The sequence below is a fragment of the Cervus canadensis genome, chromosome 5, assembly GCF_019320065.1.
Source record: "Cervus canadensis isolate Bull #8, Minnesota chromosome 5, ASM1932006v1, whole genome shotgun sequence".
Classification (NCBI taxonomy): domain Eukaryota; kingdom Metazoa; phylum Chordata; class Mammalia; order Artiodactyla; family Cervidae; genus Cervus; species Cervus canadensis.
Genome location: NC_057390.1, coordinates 6,530,966 through 6,548,448, shown reverse-complemented (window position 1 = coordinate 6,548,448; position 17,483 = coordinate 6,530,966). Strand labels below are relative to the sequence as shown.

General features: G+C 49.8%; 1 long non-coding RNA gene across 1 annotated transcript; it reads right to left on the bottom strand.

Annotated features, from left to right (window-relative positions):
• Positions 1 to 216: 216 nt before the first annotated feature.
• On the bottom strand, positions 217 to 6,615 carry LOC122442559. The gene is made up of 4 exons (XR_006269658.1): positions 6,511 to 6,615; positions 3,707 to 3,784; positions 1,334 to 1,433; positions 217 to 360 (listed from the first exon to the last, which is right to left on the bottom strand). It is a non-coding gene; the product is annotated as an uncharacterized LOC122442559 (long non-coding RNA).
• Between the last annotated feature and the right edge of the window lie 10,868 nt (positions 6,616 to 17,483).

Below are 17,483 nucleotides of genomic sequence, written 5' to 3'. Positions count from 1 at the left end.
CTTCCCTGTCCATCACCATCTCCTGGAGCATGCTCAAACTCATGTCCATTGAGGCAATGAGGCCATCCAGCCATCCCATCCTCTGTCGTCCCCTTCTCCTCCTGCCCTCAATCTTTCCTAGCATCAGGTCTTTTCCAGTGAGTCAGCTCTTCATATCAGGTGGCCAAAGCCTTGAAGCTTCAGCATCTGTCCTTCCAATGAATATTCAGGGTTGATTTCCTCTAGGATTGACTGGTTTGATCTTCTTGCAGTCCAAGCGGCTCTCAAGAGTCTTCTCCAGCACCATAGTTTGAAAGCATCAGTTCTTCTGGGAACCCATTTCTCCCCCAGATAGAACGCCTTTTGAAGCATTCCCATCTCCTTTGGGTTGAGAAAAGCAGATTAAAAACACTTTTTTCTCTATCTTATCAGGGCTAACCCAGAGCTCAGTGAAGGGCAGACCAGTACAGAGGGCATAGCAAGTGCCCCAGCTGGAGGAAGGGGGACCAAGGGACGAGGCTAGGAAGCAGAGGGCGCTGGCTCAGTGAGAATCAGGGAGGCCGTGGCCGAGCCCTGGGGCAGCAGTTCTCAAAGTGTGGCCTGGACAACATCAGAGCATCCTGGGAGCTTGTTAGAAATGCAGATTCTGGGGACTTCCCTGGTCGTCCAGGGGTTAGGACTCCGCGCTTCCACTGCAGGGAGCACAGGTTCAATCCCTGCTTAGGGAGCTAAGATCCTGCATGCCATATGGCGAGGTCAAAACAATAAATAATACCCTAATATCCAGGAAATGCAGATTCTGAGCTCTCACCTCAGAGCACTCAATCAGAAACTAGAGGAGGGGGCTTCCCAGGTGGCTCAGTGGTAAAGAATCCGCCTGCCAGTGTAGGAGACACAAGAGACATGGGTTCAATCCCTGATATGGGAAAATCCCACATGCCGCAGAGCAACTAAGCTTTGGAGCCACAACCATTGCACTTGTGCCAAGGAACTGCAGCCAATGTCACAACTACTGAAGCCCACGTGCCCAGACCACCTGCTCTGCAATGAGAAGCCGCTGCATTGAGAAGCCCGTGCAGCAACACAGATGCAGCAACACAGATCCAGTGCAGCCAAAACACAAATAAACAAAATTATTTTTTAAAAAAGAAACTAGATGAGGGACTGAACAATTGGGGTTTGGGAAACATCCCCCAACCCCCAGATGATTCTGATGTGGACAAAATCTGAGACAAGCTATTCCAGGGGTTCTCATCTCTGCTGCCCGTAAGAGGTGTCTGACGAATATCAACGCCAGGACACTTTCTCACCAATGAGACCTGGACAGGACAGGTAGAGCTGGACCAGGCAATACCTTCAAGTTCCCGTGTGGGCTCTGTACCACCTGCCAGGGCTGAGAGCCGCTGCCTGAGGACTTGGACCGCTCACATCCACCAGGGCCATGTCTTTGGCTCCTGCAGGGGGCAAATGCCAACAAGTAAGAAAACTCCAAGTGTGATTCACGGAGCACAGGTCCTAAGAAAGACACAGGTGAGGCCGGGTTGCAAGGCTTGATCAGAGGGGTCTGGCAGACAGCTGAGCTTCCAGATCTAACGGCCAACTGGGGGAGCAGACCCCAGTTCACAGCCACTAAGCTCAGAAAAGACCAAGGTCAGAGGTGGCAGCTCATTCATTCATATTTGCTTTTCTAATATGTTCTTGAGCACCTGCCCCAAGTCAGGCATTATTTTCAGCCCCAAGAACTCACATTCTAGCAGAGGAAAATGACAATAATAAAGGAGTGAACAAAGGAGTGAGAGAACGGGACTGCCATATACATACTATTGATACTGTGTGTAAAATAGATGACTAACAGAACCTCCTATATAGCACAGGGAAGTCTACTCAATGCTCTATGGCGCTCTAAATGGGAAGGAAATCTAAAAAAGAAGGGGTCCATGTATGCATATGGCTGATTCCCTCTGCTGTACAGAGAAGCACAACATTGTAGAGCAATTATAATAAAAATTTTCTAAAAAAGAATTGTTAAAAGCTCCATTTCCTGGGAAAATTGGCAGGTACTTGAGATGCTAATGTAACTGGAAAATAAAAATTTTTTAAGCAAATTTTTTGTAAAAAAAACATTTTATGTTAATGGTTCACTTTATAACAAGCGATATGCTGGGTACATAACTGACACTAAGGTCCTCTGAGCAGGACAATTCCCTCCTTTAGAGAGAGTCACTCATACATCAGTTCTCGCTGGATTCACTCTGGCAACTGGGATTCATGCATTCTCACCCACAGAGTCTGCAGCGCCTCACCTTGATCTGGCGCCTCACCTGGTGTCTCGGGCTTGATCTGGCTACACTAACCCAGTAAAAGTAGGGCATCAATAGTACTAGCACTTGAAACAGGACTTGGGTAAAATGTATTCTGATTCCACCTGTACCAAAAAAGGTTGCTAAGTAAAAAATAAAATTATAGAAAGTACATGTTATATATGTAGGAAAAACAGCCACGTGCCATAAAATGATGATGCACTGATGGCAAATCGCAATTAATTCTTTCTTTGAACACTCTGTGGGCCTGGATCTATTTCCAGAGTGAACTTGACAGGCTTCCAATAGCCTTCAGTACACGCCTTTCCCCTCCGCTTGGAGTTGATGTGCTTCTCAAACCAAGGACTGAGAATCATCAGGCAGGAAATGGTCCCCTCCCTGAATCACAGGTTCATGCCTATCTTTCCAGCAGCTGGATGGAGGAGTAAGACTCCCATCCCTAATACTCCAAGGAAGCACCCTTCACCCCACAGTGACCAGGAAGACAATGTCTTAGGATCACACACGGGCAGACCTGCCCTCCTAGGCTTGAACCCAGAGTGGACCCAGGAAGGGGTGCCAAGGAATCCCACCTCCAGAGTCCATGATAGCCCTGGTTAAGGGATGGGGAAGAATCCACCAGGTTCTGTGGGATTCAGTCAATCCGCTATTAATCCTCTGGCAATTGTAGCACCCCAGGGGTTCCCCACCCAGCCCCAAGTTTTGGCTCCTCCAGACCCTGAAAGACAGAAGGAGGCAGCAGATCCGTTCTAACAAGCCTCCAGGAACTGTCCAAGTTTGGGGCCACCTCGAGCCAAGTTCTAGTGTAACTAAGCAAACTGTTCCTTGGGGCTTGTTTGGTCAGAACACCTTGGGTTTTGTTCTTGTACTTGGAGATTCACAGACCCACAGGCTGTCAGAGTAGGAAGAGGCTCAGTTCCCCCCGCCCAGGGAACCCCTCCCTTTGTAGATGATAAAGCCCTGCTGGTGGGATTTCACCAGGTTGAAGACTGAGGACTGAAGCTCTCCCTGGCTCCGCGAGGAGTATCCAAGCCTCACCAGCTTTGAAAACAATTCTTTGAAAAAACAGAATGAGAGAGTTAATTCCAGACCAGGCTCGGGGCTCTCTGGGTGCAGTCAGCCACACACGGTGACACTGAACTCCACGCCAGCCTCCTTCAGAGCCATCTCTGGGTCCTAATTCAACTTCACACCCTCAGAAAGCGTCTACACCTCCTACAGGTCTGTGACTCTGAGGAGGGATCCTTCAGAGCCATCTCTGGGTCCTAATTCAACTTCACACCCTCAGAAAGCATCTACACCTCCTACAGGTCTGTGACTCTGAGGAGGGATCATGATAGGAGTCACTCTCTCCCAGGGTACCTTTTAAGCTCCTAACTCTCCAAGCATGTTATTTACATACTCACTTAGTTAATCATCCCAATAGCCTGGTGACGTTAGTATTATGATGTATTGGGTTGGCCACAGAGTTCCTTCAGGATTTCCTGTAAGATGGTATGGAAAAAATCTGAACAAATTTCTTGGTCAACCCAATATTATCTGTTCTGCAGATAAAGAAAATGAAGTATGCAGATATCAAGTAACTTGTCCAAAGTAGCTCAAGTTATGGGTCGAATTCTCTTCTTCCAAAAAGATATATTGGAATCCCAGCCCCCAGAGTAACTCAGAATGTGACCTTAGCCAGAAATTGGGTCTTCAATGAGGCAACCAAGTTAAAGCAAGGATATTGCATGTCTGACTCTGTGATTCCATGGACTGTAGTCCACCAGGCTCCTCTGTCCATGGGATTCCCCAGGCAAGAATAGTGGAGTGGTTTGCCATTTCCTCCTCCAAGTTGAGTCATTAGGGTGGGCCCTAATCTAATATAATTGGTGTCCTTATAAAAAGAAGTATGGACACAGAGATGGACCCACCTGAAGGAAGACAATGTGAAGACAAAAGTAGGAGACGGCCGTGTGAGTGGAAGGACACAACTTCCAACCACGGGAGGCCAAGGATGAGGGCTGGTGATGCTGGAGGCCAGAAGAGGCAAAGAAGGACCCTCCCGTGGGGTCACCAGAGGGAACTTCAGTCTGCGAACACTTTGATCGGTGACCTCCAGGCACCAGAATGGAGACGTTCATTGCTGCAGCTCTAAACCACCCGGGAGAGTAGCTGGGGGTGGAGATGAGCCTCCACCTTGGGCCCTGTGGCTCTGGAGTCCACATTCCTGGCCCCACCACCCAGGGGCTGCGGGGGGAGCTGCCAACATATCACAGGACACAGTCTAGCCCTCATGCCTGGGGGTGCAGGTGGCAGCCGAGAACTACTGCTGAGAAGAGATCAGCCCCGTGGATCCGATGGCCATCCACAGCCTCAGAAGATTAACATACACCAAAAAAGACAGCAAACACCTCCAACAAGACTGAAACCACCCCCTCACTTCCCAGCGTGTAGCAACAGAACTGTTCACTCCAGAATGTCACACTCCTGCAGACATGGGAGGGGTTTGTTTACCATCTCCTTTTTCTACCTTGTATCTCACTCTGCCAGTTAAGCCTATCACATTCCATCAAGAAGCCAACAGCTCTGCTGCTCCTGCCAAAGTAGAATGAGGCCAAAGGCACCATGCCTTCCTAGGTCAGGTGGGTGAGATACCCTCTCCACACCCACCCTCCTCAAGCCCACTCACCCCCCAGGGCTGGAGCCAGGTCCCACCTCAGCATAGCACAGTGGTGGGTTCCTGACGAAAGCCCAGCCCCCTCCCTGCCCCTGGAGAAGAGTCTGTACCCTGAACCTCGGCAGTCGCCCAGAGATGAAGGCACGGATGCTCAAGTAGTATCAGTCACTAACCTTACCTAATGCACATTTACTAAGAGTTCAAGGAACTGAACTCTTTCCTGACGGCTCAGCAGTTAAAGAAATCTGCCTGCAATGCAGAAGACCCAGGAGACGTGGGTTTGATCCCTGGGTCAGGAAGATCCCCTGGCGAAGGAAATGGCAACCCACTCCAGTATTCTTGCCTGGGAAATCCCAGGGACAGAGGAGCCTGGCAGGCTACAGTCCATGGGGTCACAAAGAGTCAGACACAACTGAGCATGCATGCATTTGCTAAGGGGTTACAGGCAAAGGTGACCACAACTTTCTGCTGGTTAGTGGCTGGGCATGATTCCTAACCTCTCTGGGTCTGCTTTCCCCTCTGTACATCGGGACAACAACAGTATCTCTCCTGGGTTGTTGCAGGGTTAAGTCAGCTTATAGCAAAGTATCAAGCCCAAGCAAAGCACCCAGCAAACGCCAACAAGCACATCGAGACTGAGCCCAACTCATGAGCATCCCGGGTGCGAGGACCCAGCTAGAGTGCAGAGATTCAAGGGACCAAGAGGCCCCTGGCGCGGGGTGAGAGCGCCCTGGAAACAGCACTGTGTCCTTGGGGCTGAGAGAGTGCCCGCCCGCCCCCAGCTCCTGGCCACACCCCCAGGGCTGGGACCTGCCTCCTGCAGCTGGAGGGGACTCAGGGAGCCGGGCACCTGGCTCAATGTCAAGTCAGCCCTGCCAGGCCTCTGACCTGGCTCCTCCCAGGCCCCCCTGCCAGGTCAGGCTGGGACCTGCAGGCGCTGCTCCCTGGCCGTGCACAGGCGTTCGGGCTGTGGGCGGTAGTGGAGATAGGCCAGAGCCAGGAAAAACGGGGCAAGTGCGTGCAAGGCAGTGACCTTTGTGCAAGGCAAGGTGGGGGCTGGGAGGGGTGAAATGGGCCCCGTTGAGCCAGCCACATCCCTGAGCGCCTGCCAGAGCGACCCTGGTGCCTAGCCCGGCCTCGGGGGACAGGTCCACAGACCCCTGGTCCCGGTGACTCATGATCAGCTCCACCACGCACCCTGGTTCCCATGAAAGGAGACAGAGCTGATGTTTACAAAGCCCATTTGGTGGTAGGACTGAAGGAACTTCTTGGAAGGTGACATTAGCCGGGACAACTCCTAAGACCGTGACGCAGGCAGCCCCCACCACAGCCAGCTACCAGGTTACAGTGAAAGCAAGTCTAGGACCAACTCGGCCTCATACACACACAGACGTTGCTGAACTAAACTCATTCATTAGCCAGTAAGGACAAAAGATGTTCATACATCCTGTTCAGTAGGCTCAAGAAAGTTCCAGGGTGCTGCAGACCACGCCTGGTGGGGAACATCCATTCAAGTCAAGGCCAAGCCAGGACTGGGTGGCTGGAACCCACCTGTGATCTGGGATGGACTCAGGTGAGCAGGCATCATCTCCAAGGGGAGTCCGATATCCTGTTTATCAGGAGTGGAGAATGTTCTCTACAACGTGGGCCTTTCATCTCAGCAACGAGAGCCCAGGACTCAGTCAATTGTTATCAAGAGGTCACTGTTTTCCTCAAAAAAATCGATCCTGACATTCTGTTGTTTGTTGATTGCGACAGAGATGGGATTTGGCCTTTTTGCTAGAAGGCCAACTGAACTTTGGCCTGAGCTCTGCTGACCAGAATGCACGCAGGCCCAGAGCACAGGTTCGTCTCAGAACCTCACCCAGACTCCCAGACGCCCATGTGGTTTCAAAGTCAGGGACCTGAGGCACGAGAGGAGGTCGGCCTAACCCCAGGGGTTCCCACCAAAGGCACAAGCCTGAATCTAGCCCCAGGCAGACACCAGACAGAGAGCAGGAACCTTCCACAGATGCCCTCAGCCACACTCTCCTAAAGGGTAAACCACGTGAGACAAAAACAAAGACGGAGACCTGGTTCCACAGAAGGAGACACGAGAGGACGACCAGATGCTGTGAATGACTGCCCTCTCGGGGGCCACTGGGACAGTGGGAGAATGGGCATGGGGTCTATAACTGGATCAGATATCACACGAAGGCTTTCCAGGTAGCTCAGAGGCACAGAACCCATCTGCAATGCAGGAGACATAAGAGATGCGGGTTCGATCCCTGGGTCAAGATGATCCCCCGGGGAAGGAAACGTAACCCACCCGAGTTTTCTTGCCTGGATAATCCCAAGGACAGAGGAGCCTGGAAGACTACAGCCCATGGGGTCACAAAGAGCTGGACATGACTGAAGCGACTGAAGCGACTTAGCACACACGCACGCATCATGTGAAGGACCTGGTTTTGATCACTGTGCTCTGGTTATATAAAAGGATTCCTTGCTTTCAGGAAATATACCCTAAAGTATTTAAGAATAAAAAGACATGCCTACAACTTACTCGGTATTTGGTACCATAACTTTTTAAATCTTAGAATATATTTTATATATATATATTATATATATATATACTCTTATATTAGCATATAATAGCATCAGCAAATCAATGGACATGAATCTGAGCAAACTCTGGGAGATAGTGAAGGACAGGGAAGCCTGGTATGTTGCAGTCCATGAGGTCACAGAGAGTCAAATAAGACAGCAACCAAACAACAAGAATTGTTCACAATTTTGACAAAAATATTATTTCACATCAGTACACATCAAGCTGGCTCATTCTTTTTTACAACTGGTAGCGTTCTCTTAAATAGATGTACCATACTGATTCAGTCCTATTGGAGGCGGACACTTAGGCTGTTTTCTTCTTGGCTTTCGCAAGCAATGTTGCAGGAAGAATTCATAAGGGAGACACAGTGATGCTCATTAGAGTGTTGTCAGGTCCATTACCCATAGGAACTACATCTGTATGACCCAAGGACAAATTACCTGGTTATAAAATAATCTGGTCACCTCTTCCCAGACTTTGTCAGCATTGCATCACACAACATACTCATAAATGGTTCAGGAAAAACTAACACACACATGCGCAAGCAAACACACACACTCAGGGGAAAAAATGGCAAAGGATGAAATAAACACAATGAAATGATTTGGAGAATCTGGATGAATCATGTGGACATTCTTTTTACTATTTTTGCAACTTTTTTTTCTAAATGTAAATTTATGTCAGATCATTTTTTGAAGTTAAAACTTAACACCTGTAATTCTATCCACACCTGGCTGGTTTTTCTAACCTGCTGGTGGGCCTGGCCCTCCTCCTGCAGTCCTAGATTTTCTGCACGTACCCGGGGCCACCCCGCTGTGGGCAGCCAGGAAGGCCCGTGCCAGCCTCCAGAGGCCACTTGCTTGAGCAAATGGCTTTCAAGGGCTTCCAGGTCTCTGAAATTCCCAGGAACCGAAAGTGACAGTCAGGACTCCCACTCATTTTTCTTTTTCGTTTTTGGCTGCTCCATAGCATGTGGTGGAGCACATGGGGCCCCCACCAGGGACTGGACCCATGCCCCCTGCAGTGGAAGCACAGAATCTTAACCACTGAACTGCCAGGGAATTCCGGGACCCCCACCCTCCTGAAACTTCCTCCTGTCTCCCTGCCATCGGGGCCCTGGAAGTGCCCACTAAAACTATCCTTCAAGCCTTGGGTTGCGCGCCCAGCCCCCACCCCCAATCTCATCCCAACTCCAGGAATTGGGAGAAGTTCTGAGTCAGGAGTCCTCTGAGCTGGCCCTGCCCACTCTGTTTTAGGTCTGGCTGTTGGTCAGATCCAAGCTTTTGTTTCCATAAACAAAGACCACTCAGATGAGAACAAGCCAGGGCTCTTTACTCACAGCTGGCTACAGCAGGAGAGTCAGCCTCTCACGCTTAGTTTTGGCATAGACACAAAGGCAGGCCTGAAGGAGTGGGAAAGCTCTGTAATGGGGAAAGGGGAGCTCCAGGGATGCCCTGGCTGGAGGCTGCTGCCCCCCTCACTAGAAGCCGGGCATCCTTTGTGGCTGGTCAGGCATGTGTATTTGGCTTTCCCTGGTCCGAATAGGAAGCAGGGACAGAAATCAGGGCTGCTCAGACCCTCAGAGGCGTCTGACTCTTTGCGACCCCATGGACTGTAGCCCATCACACTCCTCTGTCCATGGGATTCTCCAGGCAAGGATACTGCAGTGGGTTCGGTTGTCACTTATTAATCAAGCCCTGGCCACTTGGGACCAATCGTTACAGGGGTCATAGTTTGGCTGCCGGCTGGCTGCTATAGCAGTACTCTGACTTCCGACAAGGCTGACTTAGAGATAACAGGCTGGCTTCTGGTTGCTGCAGACTGTGGGTCAGTTTTGTTTTTATATTTATATAAAATATTAACTTGTATTTTATATTTATAATACATATTCTGGACATTGTTCACGTATGCGTTCAGTCTCTCCATTTCCAAGACCAAAGGTGATCTCAAATTCCAAACTTCAACCCGTAGCTGGAAGATTTTGAAGGAGCTAGAACGGCCAGGTCCCTGAAAGGTGCCCACAGCTGGGTTATCCAGCCAAAGACACTGCATGCAGTGTGAGCCCCGGAGCTCGGGGCTTCTCCTTAGCAGCAGCACCTCTCAGCCTCCGAAAGTGGCTGTCACCCCGGCATCTCTGCTGAGCCCTGCAGCCAAGGCTCCAGCCCTCCCCGAGGTGGCAGGTCCTCCCCTCAAAACGCCCTCACTTCCTGGTGGTTCACTGTTCTCGTCACTGTCAGCCCAGCCAGCCCACTCCCTGCCCATCGCGTTGGCCTGGGTCTCAGGAGTCAGGCCCAGGCGTGGGCAGGAAGGATGACCGCATCCTCACTCACCACAGCGCCCTGCACACCCTTCTTTCTCCGGGAAGGGATTCAGGTGTGCAGAGGTGGGTTCTGTCTTATTCCGGAAAGTTACTGTGTTGTGATGGTCGTGACTGCAGCTTTTAGTCACTCAGAATCTGAAATGCCATCCTTACACTCCCCTTCCAAGCGCCTCCTCCTTTCTTTTTTGTACTTTTCATTGTTTATCTTTTATACTTTTTGGGGTTTTTTTTTTTTTACTTTTTATTTTAGATTGGCGCAGAGTTGATTAATGTTGTGTTAGTTTCAGATGCACAGCAAAGTGATTCAGTTAAATATATACTTGTATATATTCTGTGGGCTTCCCTGGGGGCTCAGTGGTGAAGAATCCATCTGCTAATGCAGGAGACACAAGAGAGGTAGGCTTGATTCCTGGGTCAGGAAGATCCTCTGGAGAAGGAAATGGCAGCTCACTCCAATATTCTTGCCTGGAGAATCCCATGGACAGAGGAGCCTAGAGAGCTACAGTCCATGCTGTTGAAAAAGAGTCAGACAAGACTGAAGCAACTAGACAACAACATGTATTCTTTAAAAAATTCTTTTCCCATTTAGGCTGTTACATAACATTGAGCAGAGTTCCCTGTGCTATACAGTAGGTCCTTGTTGGTGACCCATTTTAAATATAGCAGTGTGTACATGTCCAACTGGATAACTGTCCCTCCCCTGGTAACCATAAGTTCTTTCTCTTTAAGCTTGTGAGTCTGTTTCTGTTTGGTAAATTAGTTCATTTGTATCACTTTTTATTCTGCATATAAAGATATCATATATTTATCTTTCTCTATGTGACTTACTTCATGTAGTATGATAATCTCCAAGTCCATCCATGTTGCTGCAAATGGCACTATTTCATCCTTTTTTGTGGCTAAATAATATTCCATTGTATACATGTACCACATCTTCATCCATTCCTCTGATGATGGACATTTAGGTTGCTCCCACGTCCTGGCTATTGTAAATAGGACTGCAATGAACACTGGGGTGCATATATCCTCTGGACTATATTTTTCTGTAGATATAAGCCCAGGGGCAGGATTGCAGGGTCATATGATAGCTCTGTTTTTAGTTTTTAAGGAACTTCCACACCAGTCATCTGCATACCACCTCTCCAAACCAATTGGACTTGCAGTGAGTTTGTGGTGCAGACACCCGGCTCCAAGTCCAGACCAGCCTCCAAGATCCAGCATCCAGGACACTTGTCCCATCAATCTTAGATGCAGGAAACTTCACACTTCTCAACTTATCCACACCAAATGACACCTGGCCCTGAGTCTGCACCCTCCCAACCACAGACGCACATGCCTTAGTCAGAAATGCTGAGAAATTCAATCTCAGTGAGTCCAGGATCAAACAAGAATCCACAGGAAGGACTTCATTGCTAATATCTTCACTCTGCCCCGAGGCCCCATGAAAAGCTCTCTCTCTCTGGATAGACAAGTCCAGGCCCCAGAGCCCTTCATCACTGTCAAGGTCATGCTGCTTCATACTTGGTATTCATGGGCACCTGGGGCCATCCATCTGGAGTGGGTCTCCATTCCCTTCTCCAGAGGATCTTCCTGAGTTAGGAATCGAACCAGGGTTTCCTGCATTGCAGGAGAATTCTTTACCAGCTGAGCCACCAGGAAAGCCCACATACACAAACACAGCCTTAAAAGAAAAAGGTAAAACCATGACTCTCATACAAATATACAAAAAATACGTATTTAAAAGATAGGACGGAGGCATGCAGATTTTATAACAGGATCAAGGGAAAAGTCAAAACAGCACAGATTTGTGTGGAAAAGGCAATGTTGGGATGAATGGAAACAAAATTGCTTTTTTTCCCCCAAGAGGATAGGGGGAAGTTAGTTAGATCTCTGCAGGACAGGAATTAATTTCCAGGTGACTATAGCTGTGAAATCAAAAGACACTTGCTCCTTGTAGGAAAAGCTATAACACACCTAGGCAGTATATTAGAAAGAATAGACATTACTTTACTGACAAATGTCCGTATAGTCAAAGCTATGGTTTTTCCAGTAGACATGTACAGATGTGAGAGCTGAACCATAAAGAAAGCTGAAGGCTGAAGAATTAATGCTTCCAAATTGTGGTGCTGGAGAAGACTCTTGAGAGTTCCTAGGACTGCAAGGAGATCAAACCAGTCAATCCTAAAGGAAATCAACCCTGAATATTCACTGGAAAGACTGATGCCAAAGCTGAAGCTCCAGTAATTTGGCCACCTGATGTGAAGAGCCAACTCACTGGAACAGACCCTGATGCTGGGAAAGATTGAGGGCAGGAAGAGAAGGGGGAGACAGAGGATAAGATGGTTGGATGGCATCACTGACTCGATGGACATGAGTTTGAGCAAACTCCAGGAGACGGTGAAGGACAGGGAAGCCTGGCATGCTGCAGTCTATGGGGTCGCAGAGTTGGACACAACTGAGCATCTGGGGGACTCTAGGGCACTGATGGGGTTTAGAACTGGTACCCCAGGATGGAAGGATGGACACGACTGAACAAAAACAAGAAGTTTCCTATTGAAACACAACTTGTTTTACTTCAACCAAATCTCATCAAGCTCCACCCTTGTATCCTCATCCCTCCCGCATCTGGATCAACCCAGACGAATCTTCTTAATGGGCTCAGATCTCCTGGAGGAGGAAAGGCTGAGAGACTGAATAGACAGACGCCCGCCAGACCATATACACAAATATTGGGTTGGCCAAAAAGCTCATCCAGATTTTCCTGTAACATCCTATGGAAAACCCCAAAAGAACTTTCTGGCCAACCCAATGCCACCAGCCTCTGAGCTCCCAAGCCAGGAACTGGAGACCCCCAATCCTGCCAGTGCTCCCCGCTGGGCTCTGGCTCCCCTGGCCTTTTCTGGGAACAGGAGTGAGCAGTCTCCTATTTCAGGCACAGCCCTGCCACTCCCCAGCACATTTTCCTTGAGGAAATCACAGCCTCTCTGAGTCTCCTCCCTCAAAGAAAACACAGCACCTATGTTCCTCATCAGCTGACTCACCAGGCTGAGGTGGGGATCAGATTGCATGGAGTCTGTGAATGTTCTTTGAAAATGATTTTTAAAAAATAAACCTCAAAACACACAAACAAATAAATGAAACCGAAGTCATAGACATGGAAGGCACTCGTTCAGTCACTAAGTTGTGTGCTAAGTCTTGGCAACCCCATAGGATTGCAGCACACCAGGCTCCTCTGTTTACCACTACCTCCTGGGGTTTGCTCAGATTCATATCTGTTGAGTCTGTGATGTTGAGCACCCCCCCCCCGCCCCCACTGCAGTGCAGCCCTCAGGGAGCCCAGCAGGTGAGAGGAGATAGGTGGGCATCTCCGCACCTGCTCCCTGCAGGGAGACCTCCACTGCTGCAGGTCTCTGGCTGCTCCAGAGTCCCCATTCCCTGACCCCTGCTCATCCCTTGGACAGCAACCTTCCTGTCCAAGAAACATCTGGGACAGACCTGCTTCCCCAGGGATTCTGGCTGGCCCCAGGGGTCTGGCCAAGCCACCCGGCAGGAAGCAAACCCGCCTCTGCCTCTCAGCTCCAGCTGCTGGCATCGCACTGCCCAGGTGCGTGCCCTCCTACAGAGCTGTTCCCAGCAGCGGGGAGCAGCGCAGCCCTTCCTGGTCTGTGTGCTGCATCCTGTCTCCCACCACCCAGCACCGGCCCCCCTGGCTGACACGAGTGACTCTCCTCCACCCCTCACGAGGTCGGACCTGGGGACTCAGCTGCTTGCGGAGGGCAAGCTGGAAAGGGAGTCGGCAGAGTTAGGTGCTCCAAAGACATGAATCAGCTCGTCTTCTGGCATTCATCAGGCTATGTGCTGTGTGCATGGGTGCTCAGCCGTGTCCAACTCTTTGCTACATATGGACTGTAGCCCGCCAGGCTCCTCTGTCCATAGGATTCTCCAGGCAAGAGTACTGGAGTGGGTTGCTAAGTCCTCCTCCAGGGGATTTTCCCGACCCAGGGATCAAACCCAAGTCTCATGTCTCCTGCATAGGCAGGGGGGTTCTTTACCACTAGCACCACCTGGGAAGCCTGTGCTTTGAGCCCCATTTTAAAGATGGGGAGACTGAGACCCAGAGGGTGTGCAGTGACTTGACTGAGCCCCCACCAGGAAGTGGCCCAGCTTATCAGTTCTCTTGATGTCTCTGGGCCTTCGGGGTCAGGCTGGTCTTCGCTGACCACACATGAAGGGCTGAGATTTGGGACAAAAGTCAAAAACCACAGGGTTTCCTTTAGAGGCTGTGCTGTTTCGACATAGGGGTTGCCTAACAGCATCATGCTTCCAAAGAAGTGAAGCCCAGAACTTCTCTGCCCGGTTGAGAAAGAGCGTGCAGATTACTCGACACAAAACAGAAACACATTGTGAAATTCAAGAGCCAGAGCCCAGGTGGCCACCGTGTGTCCCCAGCTCCAGGGAAGAGGCTGCAGGACAGGTCCTGAAAATGTTGCTTTAGGCCAAGCTATTACATGAGCCTTGGCCCCGAGGCCTCAGATTCCTTAGACTCTGAGGTCAGCTCTGAGGTCATTTCTTAGACTTTGTGCCAGCCCGACACTGACACAAAGGGCCATGGCCAGGATTGGGCTGGGAGCTGGTTTCCAAGGAAACTACCAGCCATTTTTCAGGAAGCTGTGTGTTCCCAGGATGGTGAGCAGACACCGTGACCTTCACCATCATCAGGAGGTGTCCCGTTCTACTATCTGTCCTTGAGCAAGTCACTTTGCCTCCCTGGGTTCTCACCTTCACACATGCAAAAGGCACAGCCAGCAAGTCCTGCCCCCTGCCGTGAAGGTGATAGCATCCCTGGGAGTGTCCAGGTGGCTCCACATTACCTTGAGGCATACAAAGCTGGAGATCTCAGCACCCTCTCTTACAAATTGTTTTTTTTAACAACAAAAAAGGCATCTCCCTTACAACCTCATTAGCTAGAAGCAAGATGCTGCTAGTCCTGGGGTTGCGAGGAAATACAGAGAATCAGAAGCCTCAAACCCTAGCTCTTGCTCTGCAGGACTCAATAAATAACTTTGGACACAAGTATTCGTGTCTGACTTCTTGCAACCCCATGGGCTGGAGCCATGAAGGAGCCATGTAGGCTCCTCTGTCCATGGGATTTCCCAGGCAAGAATACTGGAGTGGGTGGCCATTCCTACTCCAGGGGATCTTCCCGACCCAGGGATTGAACCTGAGGCTCCTGGGTCTCCCACACTGCAGGTGGAGTTTTTACTGCTGAGCCACTGGGAAGTCTCCAGTTATCAGCAAAACTATTCTTTATAAGCTGAAGCAGATATTGCAAGAAACAATGTTAATGGACTCGCAGAGGCCCGGGACCAATCACATTATTTTTAAGATGGTGGTGTTTGCACCCACCCCTGCCTTCATGAACTGCAGCTCTAAAAGCTTTGTGGGACCTCCCTGAGGTCAAATGGTTAAGACTCCACACCTCCAATTCAGGGGGCATGGGTTTGATCCCTGGTTAGGGAACTAAGGTCCCACATGCCATGCATCTTATCCAAAAAATAAAATAAAAGCCTTTTTTACATGCAAACTAGGTCCCATCAGTTAGATTCATTTCTTCATGTTTCTGAAGGAATAAGAGTGCTATAGTCATTGTGCTATGGCTATGAGAAAACTAGACAGTGTTCTAAAAAGCAGAGACATCACTTTGCCAACAAAAGTCCATATTGTCAAAGCTATGGTTTTTCCAGTGATCATGTATGGATGTAAGAGTTGGACCATAAAGAAGGCTGAGTGCTGAAGAATTAATGCTTTCGAATTATGGGGCTAGAAAAGACTCTTGAGAGTCTCTTGGACAGCAAGGAGATCAAACCAGTCAATCCTAAAGGAAATCAACCCTGAATATTCATTGGAAGGACTGATGCTGAAGCTGAAGCTCACTTTGGCCACCTGATGCGAAGAGCCAACTCACTGGAAAAGACCCTGATGCTGGGAAAGGCTGAAGGCAGGAGAAGGGGACAGCAGGAGATGAGATGGTTGGATGGCATCACTGACTTGATGGACTTGAGTTTGAGCAAGCTCCAGGAGATAGTGAAGGACAGGGAAGCCTGGCGGGCTGCAGTCCATGGGGTCAAAAAGAGTGAGACACGACTGAGTGACTGAACAACGACAACAGCCATCGTCCAGTATTGTTTCTGGCAAGCAAGACCAAAGAGACACTGAGTTTTTCTAAAAAGCACTCCAGGGACCACTCACACGTGAGAGCTAGTTGCAGTGGCTACAGGGACAGCTTCCCAATTCCCAGATCAAACTGTGTGACAAGCCATTAACTCAAAGGTTGAAGGGCTGGTCTCCAGATTTCATACCTGCCTGACCATGGCAGAGGCAGCAGGTGCCCTGGTGGGCCAGTCCTACAGAGATGCTCTGGGAGTCAAAGATGGAGCTGCTCCTAGTGCCTGCCCCGGTCCCTCTACTGTGCACACCCCGCATGTGCCAATGACCGAGCTGACACCACAGCCATGAAGAAAGGAGCCACTGAGCGGGTGGAGAAACATGGAAAGAGACCAACAGGCCTTCTTCTGACTTCACTCCTCACCTCATGCCCCATGCCCATCTCTGCCTGTTGAAATCCAGCTCACCCTTCAAAGCTCACCCAGACCTTACGTCCTCCAGGAATCCCTGGCCAGGGGCATCCTGGCAGTGCTCTCTCCTGTGACTCCTACAGCTTCATTTTGGTTCCTCCCTCTTAGCAGGTGGGACACACATCTGCCTTTGTAGCTATCCACATGCAGTCCCTCTTCTACGATGCTGACCTCCTTGAAAACAGGCACTTTACCTTTTCTTTTTGGTCTCTCCCAACACTTGACCTAATATGTAACACCTGGAAGAATCCCAATAAAGACTTTGATTGAATGATACTCATTGAGGAGAGAAAACAGACAAAAACCACTGGAGAGAAGCCCATGGCAAGACATGTAAGGGCTGAACTGAGCATCACTAACCAAGAATGGCAGGCGCCTCCTCCATCCCCAACAGTAAGGGGACTTCTTGACTCCACACTCCCTTCTCCACCCCCAGCCCCGCCCACAGCAGAAAGAGGCATATTCACTGAGCAGACTGAACCATGGAGGTACCAGACTCTGGGATACTTTTTGTTTAGTCGCTCAGTCGTGTCCGACTCTTTGGAACCCCATGGGCTGTAGCCCACAAGGCTCCTCTATCCATGGGATTTCCCAGACAAGAATACTGGAGTGGGTTGCCATTTCCTTCTCCAGGGGATCTTCCTGACCCAGGGATCAAACCCACAACTCCTCCATTGCAGGCAGATTCTGAGTCACTGGGGAAGCCCCTCTGGGATACTAACAGCAGTAAAAATTCAGGGCCAAAGACAAGAGAAGTAAATTTTAATCTGATCAAGACAAAATTCTATCTCCAGAATTCCCTTAGCCAAGTCTACACCACCTCCACCACCAGGAGTCAGAGGGTAAGAAATTCAACACATCTCAAATCCCCAGAGAAAGCATCTCCAGTTTTGAGGATCTTCTGATGGAAAGTCCATCTGGTCACTTAACAAAACCTCAGCCCCTGAGGTCCACACACACAGGAGGCTCCTGATCGCATCTC